Here is an 18861-nt window from a genome sequence, read left to right as displayed (position 1 = left end):
TCATGCTACAGGAAGTCAAAAGAGTAGCTATACTTATATCAGACAAACTGGACTTTAAAGTAAAGAAGTTAACAAGGGACGAAGAAGGGCATTATATAATAATTACAGGGTCTATCCATCAGGAAGAGCTAACAATTATAAATGTGAATGTACCGAATATGGAAGCACCTAAATATATAAAACAATTAATCACAAACAGAAACAATCTTATGGATAAGAATGTGCTAATAGCAGGGGACTTTAATACTCCACTTACAGCAACGGATAGATCAACTAGACAGAAAATCACTAAAGAAACAACAGACTTGAATGAACATTGGACCAGATGGATGTGACAGATATATTTAGAACTCTACATCCTGAGGCCATGAAATTCACTTTCTTCTCAAGTGTGCATGGCACATTCTCCAAGATAGATCACATACTGGGACATAATTCAGCCCTCAATAAATTTAAAAGAATTGAGATCATACCATGCACCCTTTCAGATAACAATGCTTTGAAACTTGAAATCAATCACAGGAAGAAGTCTGGAAAACCTCCAAAAACATGGAGGTTAAAGAACACCCTACTAAAGAATGAATGGGCCCATCAAGCAATTAGAGAAGAAATTTAAAAAATATATGGAAACAAATGAAAATGAAAACACAACAATCCAAACTCTATGGGATGCAGCAAAGCAGTCCTAAGAGGAAAGTACACTGCACTCCAGGCCTATTCAAGAAATGAGAAAAAGTGAAAGTACAAAATCTAACAGTGCACCTAAAGGAACTAGAGGCAGAGCAACAAGAGCACCCCAAACTCAGTAGGAAAAGAGAAATAATAAAAATCAGGGCAGAAACAAACAATATAGAAACCAAAAAACCAGTTGAACAGATCAACGAAACCAAGAGTTGGTTTTTTGAAAAAAATAAACAAAAGACAGACCTCTAGCCAGTCTTCTCAAAAAGAAAAGAGAGAGCACTCAAATAGACAAAATCATGAATGAAAATGGACTGATTACAGCCAACCCCTCAGAAATACAAGCAATTATCAGGGAATACTATGAAAAATTATATGCCAACAAATTGGACAACTTAGAAGTAATGGACAAATTCCTAAACACACACACATTACCAAAATTCACACGGGAAGATATGGAAAATCTGAACAGACTCAGAACTAGTGAGGAAATCGAATCGGTTATCAAAAATCTCCCAAAGAATAAGAGCCCTGGGCCAGAAGACTTCCCTGCGGAATTCTACCAGACATTTAAAACAGAATTAATACCATTCTTCTCAAACTATTCCAAAATATAGAAATCGAAGGAAAACTTCCAGACTCATTTTATGAAGCCAGCATCACTTTGATTCCCAAACCAGACAAGAGACCCAGCAAAAAAAGAGAATTACAGGCCAATATCCTTGATGAAGACATATGCAAAAATCCTCAACAAGATACTTGCAAATCGAATCCAACAGCATACAGAAAGAATTCTCCATCAAGATCAAGTGGGATTCATTCCTGGGTTACAGGGCTGGTTCAATATTCGCAAATCAATCAGTGTGATACAAAACATCAACAAAAGAAAAGATAAAAGCCATATTATCCTGTCAATAGATGCAGAAAAAGCATTTGACAAAATACAGCATCCCTTCTTAGAAACGACCCTCGAGAATGTCAGGATAGAAGGAACTTACTGAAACATCATAAAAGCCATCTATGAGAAGCCCTCATCTAACATCATCCTCAACGGGGGAAAAACTGAGAGCCTTTCCCCTGAGATCAGGAACACGACAGGGATGTTCACTCTCACCACTGTTGTTTAACATAGTGCTTAAAGTCCTAGCATCAGCAATCAGACAACAAAAGGAAATAAAAGGTGGAAGAATTGGTAAAGAAGTCGTCAAACTTTCACTTTTCACAGACGACATGATACTCTACATAGAAAATCCGACAGACTCCACCAGAAGCCTACTAGAACTGATCCAAGAATTCAGCAAAGTTGCAGGGTACAAAATCAACATGCAGAAATTGGTGGCATTTTTATACACCAATAATGAAGCAACAGAAACAGAATTCAAGACACTGATCCCATTCACAACTGCACCAAAAACAACAAAAACAAACAAACAAAAAACCTAGGAATAAGCCTAACCAAAGATATAAGAGATCTGTATAATGAAAACTTACGAAGGAAATTGAAGAAGACACAAAGATATGGAAAAACATTCCATGCTCATGGACTGGAAGATAAATATAGTTAAAATGTCATTACTACCCAAAGCAATCTACACATTCAATGCAATCCCAATCAGAATTGCCCTCGCATTCTTCCAAAAGCTAAAATAAACAATCCTAAAATTTGTATGGAACCACAAAAGACCCTGAATAGCCAAAGTAATATTGAAGAAGAAAACCAAAATGGGAGGCATCACCATCCCACACTTTAGCCTCTACTGCAAAGCTGGAATCTTCAAGACAGTATGATACTGGCATACTGTCAAAAACAGACACATAGACCAATGAAACCACAGAATAGAGAACTCAGAACTGAACCCACAAATGTATGGCCAACTAATCTTTGACAAAGCGGGGAAGAGCATACAATGGAAAAAAGACAACGTCTTCAACAACTGGTGCTGGGAGAACTGGACAGCAACATGCAGAAGAATGAAACTAGATCATTTTCTCACACCATACACAGAAATAAACTCAAAATGGATAAAGGACCTGAATGTGAGACAGGAAACCATCAAAATCCTAGAGAAGAAAGCAGGAAACAACCTCCGTGACCTCAATCACAGCAATTTCTTACTTGACACATCCCCATAGGCAAGGAAATCAAGAGCAAAAATGAACTACTGAGACCTCATCAAGATAAAAAGCTTCTGCACGGCAAAGAAAACAATCCATAAAACGAAGAGGCAAGTGACGGAATGGGCAAAGATAGCTGCAAATGACATATCAGATAAAGGGCTAGTATCCAAAATCTACAAGGAACTCATCACACTCCACACCCGAAAAACAAACAATCCAGTGAAGAAATGGGCAGAAGACATGAACAGATACTTCTCCAAAGAAGACATCCAGATAGCCTACAGACACATAAAACCATGTTCAGCATCACTCCTATTAAGGGAATTACAAATCAAAACCACACAGAGATACCACCTCACACCGGTCAGAATGGCTAAAATGAACAAGTCAGGAGACTCTAGATGCTGGCGAGGATGTGGAGAAACGGGCACCCTCCTACACTGCTGGTGGGATTGTAAGCTGGTGTAACCCCTCTGGAATACAGTATGGAGGTACCTCAAAAAATTAACAATAGAACTCCCCTATGGGTGCTATGACCCAGCAATAGCACTGCTACAAATTTACCCAAGGATACAGGAGTGCTGATACATAGGGGCACATGTGCCCCAATGTTCATAGCAGCACTCCCAACAATAGCCAAAACATGGAAAGAAACCAAGTATTCATCAACTGATGAATGGATCACAAAGATGAGATATATTTATACAATGGAATACTACACGACAATGAGAAAGAATGAAACCTGGCCGTTTGTAGCAACACAGATGGACCTAGAGGGTGTTATGCTGAGCAAAATTAGGTAGGCAGAGAAGGACAGATACTGTATGTTTGCATGTATAGGTGGATCAGGAGGAACTTAATGGAGGACCATGGGGGAGAAGAAGGGGAAAAATTGTTGGGGAGAGGGAGGGAGGCAAACCATGAGAGACTCTTGAATGCCGAGAACAAACTGAGGGCTGGGACGGGGGAGAAAGGGGAAGAGGGGGTAATGAGCACGGGGGAGGGCACTTGTTGGGATGGGCACTGGGTGTATGGAAACCAACTTGACTATAAACTATTTAAAAAAAAAGACTTGCTCTTCAAGTCATTAACAAAATATAAACTGCAACTGTATCCAATTAAGGACATGCCTCAAGTCTATCATAAATATGCTTGCCTTCACATTTTACTTGGGAATTAAGTTTTTAAATTTTAGACACAGGTTGCCACATAAAGTATTAGAACAGCAATCCTGAATTCTGATTAGCTTGGAGGGAACATGAAACATTTCCTTGGGAGAAAATAAAGCTGTGCCACATTTCTATGTGGGAGTTTGGGGGGCTGCTTGGCTCACTTCAACACCTAATGACAGCTGTCCATTCTTCTCTCATTTGTAAGGAGCCATGCATGCTAGGTGGGATATGAATAGGATGACAGGAAAACCCTGGGCCAGACTGGAGAGAATTCCTCTTGCATCCTCAGAAATGTCTCTCTGCCCTTCCTATCAACAGATAGATTCTGAGGGTCATAAAACAACAGCGTATAAAAAATATTTCCTTTCTTTGTCAAGCATTTCCCAGTACTCTTGAAACTGAAGAGGTTAGCACTATTTACTTCTTTCTACCTGGTAGCCGATAGTTTATCATATCTTAAAAACTGGTATGAGATAAAAAAAAACAACAGTGAAGAATGCACCACAAGTAATCAAAACTCATCTCTGCATCAAGAAAACATATTTATTTGAACCATTACGAAGTAAGCTAATACGTCTTTCAAAATGAACTATAATCCTCTACATCACTGTATAAAAATATAACAAGTTCCAATACAGCCTTTTCACATAAAGCTAGGTGTGATCATGGCACAAATGGAAAAACAATTTCAGGAAGACAAAACAAAGGTTTTGTACATCACCCATATATCCACTTTTGCAATCACAATTTTACCTACTTTGGACGTTGAAAAAAATATAGTCTGCCCACATAAGCCAGGCTATTCAGACATTTAGAAAGCAGGGTCCCTGCAGTTTGGATTTGTTGGGTGGGTAAGATATCAAGAAAGATGAAGTTATAATATATCATTTCCTGCTGTGAAGGGTATCACAGGAAAATTCACTCAACAGCTGTCACCATAGAAATTGAAATGAGATTCTTTTTACAAGCTAAGTCTCTAGTAAATGGTATCCAACTCATGTTAGCCCAGGTGACTTTCCCTGCAGTTATTCCAAATAAGAACACAATCAATAAAATTCTGTTCTAAACTGAATGTAAATGATTCTTCCACAAGCATGAGGTTTACTCAAATTTTGCACTTAAAAAACTCCCCAAAAAACTACCACAAGACAATACACAGTGTAATGATCTATATTTCTCTACAACTGGGAGAAACTGTATGACTCCAAGAGACTCACATATCCAATAAATATCAGGATCATATGGGTTTTCATACTGGGTAAGAACTATAAATAGCACAACTTCTACTTTAATTTAGGTCGGCCTCATATTTCCTTATATATTTTCCTATTTGTTCCAATTNGGGCAGAGAGAGAGGGAGACACAGAATCTGAAGCAGGCTCCAGGCTCCAAGCTGTCAGCACAGAGCCCAATGCAGGACTGGAACTCAGGAACTACGAAATCATGACCTGAGCCAAAGTCTGATGCTTAACTGACTGAGCCATCCAGGTGTCCCTATTTATTCCAATTTCTAAACTACAATAATCTAATGAACTGCAAGACTGATGAAAGTTTAATCTTGTTTCTCTAACAAAAATACCTCTACCTTACAAAAGTCAAAAGTCATTGAACTATTGCCTTAAAATGAATGCATTTCATTGTATATAAATTATATATCAATAAAACTGATTTAAAAAAGTAAAACACACACATCTTTATAAGATACAAACTATAGCCATACATTGGTATTTTCAATATACACATTTCATGCCCCCAACAGGAGTGCCTGGGTGGCTCAGTTGGTTGACTGTCCAACTTAAGACCAGGTCATGATCTTGTGATCAGGAGTTCAAGCCCTGCAACTGGCTCACTGCTGTCAGTGGGGAGCCTGCTTTGAATCCTCTGTCCCCGTCTCTCTCTCTCTCTGCCCCTACCTGACTCATGCGCTCTCTCAAAAATAAATAGAAATGTTAAAAAAACTAATAAAACCCCAAACAAATACCTCTATTTTCCTAAGTAAATTTTTTATATTCATTTACATTCTTAATGTATATTCTGGTAATATAATAACCCCCTAAAGAGAAGCTGTTCTGAGTTTGTTCTGTCCTAGAGTAGTCAAATGATTACAGTAAAGAAAGGTTGCCTGAGAGAGTGATAATGAAAATTAGTGGGATGGGAGAACCATGGAATAAAGACTGAACATCCAGCAGAATTAATACATTAAATTGATGGATATCTTCCCATTCCCCCACAAATAATTACAGAGTGTAGAATGCTTCTGAGATTGGCTATCACAGGTTTATGGCATTCTAGGATTACCCCTTGCATCTGTTCCCTAATAACAGCAGAGAATCAGGGACACAATGTTTGGGAGGTTCTGGGAGGAAACTGGACAAAAACAAGATAAAGGGGACAGCTAACGAGGACTTAAACTAAAAGTCACAGTCCAGAAGTCACACACTTTCCCTATATACTCCTTTGGTTTTGAACAGCTATAAATGACAGTTCATAATGTTTAAAGCTTTCGTTTCATAAATAAAAACAGCAAGGGACATAACAGCATTTTTTGTTTCACTTTTTATGTAAGTGTTTTCAAAATCTGAATTCAATGGGGATAAAAAAAGGAGTTTCTCTTCCAAGGTCACACTGAGGAACAGAAAGTACTCTCAGTCCTCCATGATTAGTTCATGATTTATGAAAGAATCCCAGATCCCCAAACAACAAAACCAGGACTGAATTTCTGCAAAGGTAAAGAGTCTTATTTTTTTTTAAGAGTTTATTGTCAAGTTGGTTTCCATATAACACCCAGTGCTCATCCCCACAAGTGCCCTCCTCCATGCCATCACCCCCCTTCCCCTCTCCCTCACCCCCATCAGCCCTCAGTTTGTTCTCGCATTCAAGAGTCTCTCATGGTTTGCCTCCCTCCCTCTCCCCAACTATTTTTCCCCTTCTTCTCCCCCATGGTCCTCTGTTAAGTTCTTCCTAATCCTCTATCGTGCTTTATCAGAATTTTTCCTTGGAAATGAGAGAAAAGCTACCAGCTTTCTGTGGAAACTACCAACTCATTCAGTCTCAACATTTAGTAGTGTTAAAAACAAGAGGCCCAAAATGGAGTCACTTACACTAAGACTTAATTACAGTTTCAGTTCTCTCAGAAATGTAATCTTAAACCAGTCCATCAGGAATCACCACAGCATTAGTTAAGTAATCTACCTGATAGACCCGTCATGCCCTAAAGAAAAGTGACTTTGCAATAATCAAGCCTCATTTATCTAGTATAATTTCCTTGTTCCCACTCTCTTCTGCCTATAAGGTCTTTCATTCTGTACAGTTCCTAGAAGATCGTTTCTGTTAGACTGGATGCTGCCTGATTCATGAATCACTGTACAAAGGCAGTTAGTTCTTTAAAATGTATTCAGTTGAATTTTTTTTTGAACAGTTGCTTTAAAAAATTAAATGAGAGGTAAAATTTTAAAACCTGAAAGTATCGGGGTGTCTGGGTGGCTCAGTCAGCTAAGTGTCCAACTTCAGCTCAGGTCATGATCTCATGGTTGGTGGGTTCAAGCCTGCACCCCGACAGCTCACAGCCTGTAGCCTGCTTCTGATTCTGTGTCTCCCTCTCTCTCTGACCCTCCCCTGCTTCCCTCCCTCCCTCCCTCCCTCTCCCCCTCTCTCTCAGAAATAAATAAAACATTAAAAAAAAAACCCTGGAAGTGTTTTCTCCCATTCATTCACCCACTGGAGTGTTTACCGGGATCTTATTTTACCAGCCATTGTTATAAGTAATAGAAAGATAACAGTAAACAAGGTAAACAAATTTCTTGCTCTAATGGAGCTTATGCTGCAGACAAACATTAAACAAACGAACATATAAAAACATCAGCTGGTGATGTTTCTGTGAAGAAAAAAGAATAAGATAATATAAGGGGGGGAGTGCTTTAATTCAGATGGTTAGGAGCAGACCTCTCTTAAGATCGGAGAAGACATGCTGTTAGACTCATTTGATGGATGTCCTTAGTAGCTTTCTTGAGATTGTCTGTATGCAGTATGTCAAGGACCAATGTGGCTCAATTAAAAATGGGCTTTTCAAATTCACTTTGTATTATCTTTATACAACTACTTTCTAAGCATTAGATATAAACAACTGAGAAGACATTAAAACTTTGGTGAGTCTCACTAGTCTGTCTTCCCTCAGCCCAGTTTATCAAATTTTGTTTTGTAAACAAAACTGGATGGAATAGCACAGGTTCAGAACACCTCTAAACAAATTACTTGTTAGCTGCTGATATATTACAGGTACTACTACAATGCTTTCCTTTTAAGCAAGGGATGGCTAGGTGGCTCAATAGGTTAAGTGTCTGACTTTTGATCTTGGCTCAGGTCCTGATCTCACGGTTCCTACCAATCCCCATGTCAGGCTTCACGCTGAGAGTGTAGAGCCTGCTTGGGATTCTCTCTCCCTTTGTCTCTGCCCCTCCCCACTTGCACACATGAGCTCTCTCTTTCTCAAAACAAAAATAAATAATCTTTAAAGAAACCCACTAAATGAATAGGAAACAATAAATGTAAATAATAAAACTATTTGAAAAGCATAAGCAACCATAAATTTTGCTTCTCAGGAAGACTACTAGCTTCCACAATCCAGACATCCCTAAGAAAACTTTGGAGTTAGAGGGCTAACAGACACCTAAAACCTCTAGTTATAGATAAGCTGCAAGAACACTATGCAAGGCCTCACTGTTTCCATACATTATGTACTCCCACAGAATCACATACCTCTACAATGCTAACAATCATCATGATTTATTATAATTCCTTTAGTTAAATTCTTTATTTTCTGATCAAGATTAAGCCTTCTAAGAGCAGAAGCAAATATGTATCCCTAGAACCAAACACCATGTCTTGCACCGAGTAAAAGTTCCCTTAAAATATGTTAAATAAATGATCATAAAACTCTTAGAATGTTGAAAGGTTTATGATCATCCGTTTGCCAAGTAACTCTCAAACTAAAGTTCCTCCACAACTCACAGCAACTATGTACAGCCTCATTACGAATTCTACTATTTACAAAGGTACATGTTTGCATGACTACATAGCCAATCAAAAACATGGGAAGATTTTCCTATTTTCTTTCTATATCATTAAAAAGAAAATCGGTAACTAATTTATGTTTCCATAAATATATTTTTATTTTACATATATTTATGTTTCTGAAAATCATTTAACTTTTTTTCAACCTTAAAACATGTTAAGCTAGCAAAGTGAATCAACCGATCTAAAAAAACCCAAAGGTAATTTAGTATTCTATATATAAGAATGGTGGCTTACTTGTACAACTGATGAAAGGTGATGCAAAAGCTGTTTTCAACCCCTTAAACAACTCCCTCACTGTAATAGGCAAATCAATGCCCTTCCAAAGATGTTCACACTCTAATCCCAGGAACTCATGAATATGTTAGATTACATGGCAAAAGAGAGCATACAGATGAAATTAAGGTTAAGGACCTTGAGATGGGGAGACTATCCTGGATCTTTATGTAGGCCAATCTAATCCTATGAGCTAGTAAAAGAAGAAAACCTTCTAAGAATGGAAGCAGAAAGATGCAGAAGACGTTAGAGAGGTTTGAATCACAAGAAGGACTGGTTGCAGGCTCTGCATTATGACCCACATGTAAGCACCAGAAAGAGAGCTCCAGGAGCTCCTGGAAAGCCTAAGGAATATGGGCAGCCTCTCAAGGTCAACACAGGACCCTGGCTGACAGCTGGCAAGGAAACAGGGACCCCAGTCCCACAGTTCTAAGGAACTAAATTCAGCTGACACGATGAGTAAGCTTGGAAGCATATTCTTCCCCAGAGCCTCCAGTAAGGACGACAGCCTTGCATCTTGATTTTAGTTCGATGAGACCCATGTCAGATTTCTAACCTATAGAATTATATGATAATAAACAAATGTTGTTTTAATCTACTAAATTTGTGGTAATTTGACATGACTACAACAGAAGGTTCTAATCTAGATGCATTAATAAGGTTTAAAATTCAGCTTTGTGAATTCTTTTTCAAGTCAGCATTTAAGAACTATTGCCTCTTTCTTACCTGGACAACAGGACACTTTTAGGATAATGAATTCCTTGTATCTTCAAAACTATACACCACCTACTTTGCTGCTGCTCTTTGTTCTCAGCTCCATCTGCTACAAAACATCTACATGACAATTCCATCATCATGAAATCAACGTGGCATTTCTTCTCGGTTTATTTCATCTGGCCAAAAGAAACTGCTAACATTTCTTTTTAAGTTTGTTTATTTAATTTGAGAGAGTACGTGAGTAAGGGCGAGGCAAAGAGAGGGACAGGGAGAGAGAGAATACCAAGCAGGCTCCACACTGTCAACATAGAGCCTGACGTGGGGTTCAAATTCACAAACCATTGAGATTGTGACCTGAGCTGAAGTCAGACACATAAGTGACTGACCTATCCAGGTGCCCCAAAACTGCTAACATTTAAAAAAATTTTTTTTCACAGATTTATTCAACCAAAGCAAAAAGTAAATACCCACAAAGATAGGAACGATTAAGCAAAAATAGACATTTCTATCTTCATTTGAGCATTACAGAGTCACTTAAAATTAGACCCACGGAAATAAATTTTATACTTCGTTACGACAGATTATAAAAAAGTTTTTTAGTTTAACCACTTTAATTATCATTACATAAAGTTATACACAGAGATTACAACAAAACCCTAGCAGTGGTTTTATTAGTAATGCAGGGTTCATTTCTTATATTTGGCCAAATTTTCTATATTGTGCCTATAAATGTTTATTTGTTTTTGACAGAGAGAGAAAGCACGCACGTGTGTGCTTGGGAGGAACAGAGAGAGAGAATCCCAAGCAGGCTCCCCACTGTGAGTGCAGAGCCCAACGGGGGGGGCTGTTCAGTCTCACGAACCAAGAGATCATGACCTAAGCCAAAATCAAGAGCCAGATGCTTAACCCCCTGAGTCCATCAGCGGCCCCGAAATTTTATCAGAAACAATTTAAACAGCATTAAATTTGTAACATAATCCACATAAGATACTACCTCTCACAAATAAGATTTCCTATCTCTATTTACTCTACTTGAGTAAGCTGCAGCAATTATTCCAGTACAGTTTTGGTGGGGTGGGAGAAGGTACGGTGTGTGTGTGTGTGTGTGTGTGTGTGTGTATAAAATGGTCTTCTTTCCTTGTTAGAATATGAACTTTTTAAGGGACCACATCTATTAGTTCCTTTATACACAGAGTATCCATTACAGTGCCCTTAACACAACAAGCTGATTTTAATAAATGCTTTTTGTGAATTTTTAAGAAGGCATAAACATTTTCCATACAAAGTCCATTTCTAAGAAGCCAGGAGGAACATGTTCCATACAGAGGTGAAAATATTTCAAGGACAATAAAGTAATGGAAAAGAATATATTCTTTCTAATTTATTAGTATCTTACAAGGCACCTAGAACACCCTCACAATAATCACTGAACTGTAAAAGCTTGTGTTGCCACATGTAGGAAAGAAAATAAATAGTTCAAAGTACTGCTAGAGGCTGGAATAGGAGATGAGAGAGGGCTGACAAACAACTGAAGCATGTGGACAACAATAATGAGGCTTTCATTTCAGTCTTCAAATGGTAGAAGTCCCTATCCACTAAACCTTTTTCTAACACATGAATGCCCACACAATTTTATGATTTTAAAATGAGAACAAATTCAAAAAGAAAACACTGAGAACTATACAATGATGGATACCGAGAAAAGTCTCTTATGGAGATTGCATTTCTGATATAAAATCTGTGACAGCAAGAGCTTTAAAGAAACAAATAGAAACGTATACATACTGGAGCACCTGAATGGCTCCAGTCCAACTCTTGATTTCAGCTCAAGTCACGATCTCAAGGTCATGAGACGAGCCCCATGTCAAGTTCTATGCTGAGTGTGGAGCCTCCTTGGGATTCTCTCTTTATCCTTCCTTGCCCTTACCCCAAAAGCACACATATGCACTCTCTCAAAAGAACAAAAGTGTACATATTAACCAAACGTACTGCATTAGAAAAACAATTTACAAGAGGAGTCTGTAATAATACCAGCTGAAGGAAGATGCTCCTTATTTTAAATGATTTTAAAATAAAGGTTAACATAAACAGGTGTTTACAAATTCAGGATGCATTACAAGTTAATCCTTGTGATGCAGTCCAAATATTTACTATAGGCTATACTCTGCTTTGCTAGCTTATTTTATCCTTATTTGATTTCTATTTCATTGTTGAGCTGAAATATGCTAACAAATTTAGGAGAAAGAGTATAATAAATACATGTCTTTTAATTAGTTATTCTGTAATGAAAGGCAAAGCATTGCTTAAGAGCAATTAAAGTGATCTACTATAGGGGCACCTGGGTGGCTCAGTTGGTTGAGCATCCGACTTCAGCTCAAGTCATGATCTCACCACTTGTGAGTTCCAGCCCCACATCTGGCTCTGTGCTGACAGCTCAAAGCCTGGAGCCTGCTTCAGATTCTATGACTTCATCTTTCTCTGACCCTTCCCTGCTCGTGCTTTCTCTCAAAAATAAACAAACATTAAAAAAATTAAAAATAAATAAAATGTTTAAAAAAAATAAAAGTAATGTATCTGCCCCCATTCATTTCAACTCTTGCGGTGGACGGGTGAAGGAAGACACATACACTGTGGGGAAGGGCGTTATTTCTAAGGAAAAAAAAAATCTCACAAAACTAAAGTTCTCACGTGAGCTGCAAGTTTTCCCTCTCTAGTCTCGCCTGTTCATACTTTGTTTTTAAGTGACATAATAAAAATCATCTTTAATATATGCTCTTGATAGTCTAATACTATTTTATAAATATGATCGCATGGGTAATATAATTAGGTTAGCAAAGAGATTTATGTACAGTAAACGTCTACATTCACAAGAACATAGCCCAAGACCTTTACATATCTCCAAATGTAAAAATCAGTACAATACACAATTCACCCGAGAAAATGCAGTGATGTGAGGATAACAGCAAAGTCACAATGAGATGAGGCCCATGAGATGACCCATCTAATGATAGGTGCTTTGCAGATAGCAGAGATGATGATTTACACAAATTTTCTCTGACACTTGGAAATTTAATGTTTTTTTTAAGTCTAAGCAAGTTTATTTCTTCCAATTGAGGAGTTCTTGGTATCACTTTTGAAAAAATAGCAAAGTCTTATGAAATAATTCATTCGTTTCTTTTGAGAAGGGAATGTAGTACTTTTCATTAGAAAAATCAGGTTTCCTTAACCTGAACTTCTTAAGGTTCTATCACTAAACTGTAAAATAGGGATAATGAGGGGCACCTGGCTGACTCATTTGGTGGAGTGTGCAACTCTTGATCTCAGGGTTTTGAGTTCAAGCCCTACATTGAGTGTAGAGATTACTTAAAATTAAGTCTTTAAAAAAAAAAATAGGGATAATGATAAAGAACCATCTGTCATGGATTGGTCTCATGGGATTAGATGGTCTGAGTTAGAACTATAAAATGTACTTTGTAAATGCTAGCCAGTATAATTTCTTGGTCCCGTCTCCTCCTACCTCTTCTAAAAACTCACCCCTTCAATTATTTCCTCTTAATTCTAAAGACTTCATTTTCCCCTTAACTTATATATGTTCACCTTTCCAATCCTAAGGAAAAATACAACTTTCTTCAACTATGAAACTCATGGCTATTGTCTACTTTCTTTCCTTGCTCTGCCAAGAGGAGGCTATCCTCCCCTGTATTTCCAAAGCACAATTTCTCATTCACTGCTGGACTCTTCACAGGAATCAGACTGGTATCAGCACCATTACAATGCTGTAGCTAAGCTACCAGTGGCTCCCATATGCCTAATTCAACTGACATTATACAGTTCTCAATGGACTTTTCTGTGGCATCTGACAATGCGTACCATTCCTTTTTGAAATCTTTCCCTTAGCATCTTTGATCCCATTAGCCCTTGTTGTGTTTCTGTTACATTCAAGATTCCTCCTTGCTTTCTACTGGTTCTCTTCTAATTCACCTCCTACCTTCATCACTGCCCATCACAAGTCACTTACACACTGATGTTCTACATATGAGTTTTATTCACAGCCATGTCCCCTTGTCATGTTATACTCTCTCCCTGAGTGATATCAACCATTGCCCTGATTTTACCCTCCACCTAACCAGTGATGATTAACAAATGAGTCTCTCTCTGGTGTAAACCTCACTCTTAAAACTGTGGTCTGTATTTAGTCACTTACTAAACATTCGCCCCAGAGCTTCACAGGCACCTCAAGTTTAAAATGTCTTTAAACTACTGAACCTATAATCTCAGCAACCATATTCATTCCCTGATCCTTTGTCTTCTTTTCCTCTATGCTTCTTTTTCATTAGTGACAACATCAGCTCTCAAATGAGAGTAAAGTTCAGTCCAATTTGAGTACCCAGTGGGAGCCACTACTGCACAGGGAGTACAGAATCCAAAACAAGTCACAATCCCACAACTTAAGGAAGCAATTCCATGAGAAACAGAGTTCAAATAATAAAATTATGTATTCTGTGTTTAATTCTATTAGAAAGGTTTACAAATTTTACACCATGTTTAAGTGCCTATCTCTTAAACTAAGTCAAAACTTTAAAACCCTTGAGAACAGAAACTGGGTCTTATTTTTTTACTTACTTATTTTAAGCCTCTAACAGGCACTCAGCTGATGAATGGATGGACACTACAAATGACTAAAAATAAGCTTGTATATTGAAGCAAAGTTTTCTCTGTGCTTAATTTAACTTTTAACTAGAGGACTAGGTTAAATTAAGAAAATCAACTCATCACTTCTACATTCTCAGAATAATATAAATTGTTAAGCAATATCCTAGATTAGTAGGTTGACAAAGTGTTACACTAGTTCTCTTTTGAGTATCTAAGTGCTGTAAAAAGGATTTGAGAATTTCTCTGTATTGCTACTTTAATTTTTACAGGTATTTGTTTCATCTCCCAAATCAGTTTTATTGACAAATTTAATTAAAATGCAATTCATCATTCCTCTTTGATCATTAGAGGCACTAAACAAAATTAGATCTAATAATGATCTCAGTCTCAACCTCCTAATGTCTATCCCCTGTAGGTAACATCTAAACTATGTAAGTCAAGCAAATCAATGATGATTACTTTTTCATAACAAGATTATTGGAACCTTTCAAATCAAATAGCATTCTTTCCTATTTTGACCTAAGCAAAAGGAAGGTAAAAAGAAAAACATTACATTCAGATACCCGAAAAAGACAAATCAATATGCTTGAAATGCGTATCACAAGGTTACTTTGTACAAGAGAAAGTGTCAAACTATGCACATCAGCTGCCACCCTACATACAGACGTCTTTGACATGGTAATAAAATGAGAAGCCATTTCATTTAATAATAATAAAAAAGCAACATCAGTTGGTGCATATTACATGTAGCATGTAGCCCTGGTTGCCTAGCAACCAGTCCTGAGTGAACTCCGCAGAGAATGAAAGCCCTAAATGAATGTACGGTTTGTGCAAGTTTCAAGGACTTGAAGAGATGTGTCAGTAGTTAATCTAAATTCTAGTTGACAATTACCATACTGAGGTGGAAGAAGAAGAACCCACCATTATTGCATAGAATCAAGCATTAACTAAAGGTGAGATTCAGCCGTTAGGTTTCTATCTTCTGAACCAGGATTTATACCCGAAAAAATGTGGCAATATGACTTATAAATTACAAAAACATCATGCAGAAAACAAATAGGATATTACTGTTATAACACTCACTCATTTATTCATTCAACAAAACACATAATGAATACCTATCATGTGTCATATACTGTCCCCACACTGGAAATACAAATATGAAAGTCACCTTACAAGCTCTCAAACAGTTCATACTATAATGGAGTCATCAGAAAGTAAATAAATGATTACCACACTGTTAAGTTCTGTAATACACAACTAGCCATGGGGATATTACAGAAACACATATAAAACACATCAGATTCAGACTAGGGGGAGTGGGCTGGGACCTAAGTAGTCTGGGAAAATTTATCAGAAGAGGTAACATGGGCTAAGTCTTAAAGGACAAGCAAAAATTAGTTAAGTTACTGAAATGGAGGAAGGGGAGAACATTCTAGGCAGAAGGAAAAATATTTCCAAGGGCAGAAAGGTCAACAACAGCAAGCTGTATTAGAGGAACTTCAGGCATTTGGTTACACTAGAAGTTAGGGGACCAGTACTAAAAGTGTCCAAAGAGACAAAGCAGGCCCTTCCAGAAGGACCTCATATGCCAGGCGAGAAGTTTAGACTTGATTTGGAATGAAATCAGGGAGACCCAGAATGATTTTAAGCCAAGGAATAATATAATTCTGACAATAATGTGAAATATTTTAGATAGGGCAAAGAAGGCAACAAGGAAAATATATAAGAAGTTACTATAGCAAGAGAGATACTCAGGAGACAAAATCATCAAGAGATTTGGATGGGCAGGAGAGGGAGGTTGGGGAAGTGACACAAATATGATTCAGTAACAGTGCTCTAGAAGATGCAAAAACTGTGTATAGTATTCATGCTACTCGATCCAATGAAATGTTAGTCTGAACCATCCTCAACAACAAAACAACTATACAGAGGTTAAAAAATGGGTCTCTGGGAAGGAAACGTTACCGGAGAGAAGGGTAAGAAAAGTGGAAAAGAGAAAGAAGAAGAAAAAAGAGTACTAGAAGATACTGGAAATTAATATACAAGGTTCTGAATGAGAAGGAACATTCTAAGTTTTAAAAGAATAAAAAGATGGTAGCTACACTTGTGGTGAGCACAGCATAACCAACACAACAAGTTTATCTTGCTGAACTTGCTGAAGCATAATGCTGTACACTTGAAACTAAGGCAACGTTATGCTTCAACTATATTTCAATTAAAAAGGTAGGGAGGGGGGATTAGTTGGGAAGTAGAGTCAATTTTCTATAACTACTTTTTTAACCACATATACTTCAAGTATGCGCTCAAAGTTTATTTACATCCTATCTACTGAGTTGCCCACTTTGAATAACATCCATCCTAGGGTAAGATAAGTCAAAATATGAAGTGGGGCCCAGATTAAAAGTGCTCTGGGTGCTATTAATCTTTCTATTTGATCTGACTCCTTAAAATAATAAAGCCAAATCTACTTTACATGTTAAAATTCAAAGACACAATTAGCAAATGCTTACTTAGATCAGTATCATTTTCAAATTGTTACTGATTCTCTAGCTCAGAAATCTACTGTTTAGTTTTGACATTTCTCATCTACTTTTACGATGACATTTTATCTACTCTTGCCCTGGTCTTTGGCAGAAAGCAATGTAATTCTAACTAATTATACAAATATATTTTTAATACAACAATTAGACTTCTTGAAACATATTTTTCAAAATGCTGTGTGATTAATGGATACCATATCAATATTCCAACACTGACAAGAAAGCAACTGAGATTCAAAACACATAAAAGTTGAGAAAGAAATCTTGTAAAGCCATACTTTGTGCTGTCTGATACAATGGCAGGACCCTAGTCTCCTTTCATTTTCAATGAATTCTGTCTAACTGAGCTCTGTACAAAGGTAAATCCCAAAGACATTAATATACATATTTATATACATAACACAAATATGTCAAATATGAAAAGCATTTAATTCACCAGTAAGTACTACTCGGATTTACTGAAAGAATTTCCTATTTTTCTTTTACTTCTTAAGCTTTACTTCCAATTTGAACTTTCTGCCTTTTGCCTATAAGCAGCAGCAGAAAGGGAATAGGAGTAAAATCTTGAAAGAGAAGTAGGCTGTGAAGAGACACACAGAGATCAAGATGGAATAAATCAGGTGATTGAGGGTTGTTGAATGGACTCAGGAAAGGAGACAGAGAGGAAGGGAAGTCACAAACAGATTGTTTAGAAGAGAAGTGGACTGAGCCACAGTTGATTATTGGCATTAAATTCAAGAACCAAACTTTCTCAAAACAGGTTAATTAAAGAGAACTGGCAATTTTGGTAACCAGTGCAAGCAACAGGAAACTGACCCTCAAACTTACTTTGTAATTCATGACATGTTTTGTTTCTATCCATTGGAAGGGAAGAACGGGCTGTCAACATGGGAACTGCACACAATCTAAAACAGCACAGTGACATATAGCCATTTAATAAAAATTTTGTCCCTCTATATTTAGGTCTCTTGGACACACTCAAAAAAACAATAAAAAGAAACTATAAAATGTTTGCCTACATAAAACTTGAAAATGTAGGTACGATGGATAATGCACCATATTCAAAAACTTTCAGGAAAAAAATGTATTAACAAATAAATACACCTTAGAATTACTATCCTTTACATCTAAAATATGTTAAGATCAAATAAAATCAGGAGATTCTATCAATATATGAACAAATATACAAATAGTTAATCTCACTCCAAAATGAAAATGGATATTAAAATGTTTTAAGGTCATTCTTAATAAGAATCAATGAATGTATTTGGTCACAATGTATCCTCTATGATTAACTATCATTAGCAATGGTTTTAGCTGTCCTCTCCTATTCAGGGTACAGTAACATGGGCAATCTTGTATAATATAAAAATATAAGTAGAATAAGGTTTTTGACAAATACATATAATTAGTCTTTAAAATGGTTCATATGCTTTGACAAAGGAATTGCACTTCTGAGAACCTATGGTAAGAAAATGATAAAAAAAAATACAGATAAAGATTAACATATGGCATTTTTTACACTAGTGAAAAGAATTGGAAATGATCTAAATGCCTCCAAAAGGATGAATAAACTACAGTACAGTCATACAAAAAGATACCACGCAGTCACTAAAAATGTTTCTGAAGAG

The 18861-nt window shown here is 37.0% G+C and overlaps 1 protein-coding gene across 2 annotated transcripts in view; it reads right to left on the bottom strand.

The window, feature by feature from the left end:
* PRIM2 (DNA primase subunit 2) overlaps positions 1–18861 on the bottom strand; it is a 329721-nt gene that overhangs the window by 150689 nt on the left and 160171 nt on the right. The window lies entirely within an intron of this gene.

This window comes from Crocuta crocuta, unplaced genomic scaffold (assembly GCF_008692635.1).
Source record: "Crocuta crocuta isolate KB4526 unplaced genomic scaffold, BGI_CrCroc_1.0 scaffold205, whole genome shotgun sequence".
NCBI classification, from domain to species: domain Eukaryota; kingdom Metazoa; phylum Chordata; class Mammalia; order Carnivora; family Hyaenidae; genus Crocuta; species Crocuta crocuta.
The sequence above is the reverse complement of the archived record's forward strand: the minus strand, read 5'-3'. Positions and strand labels throughout refer to the sequence as shown.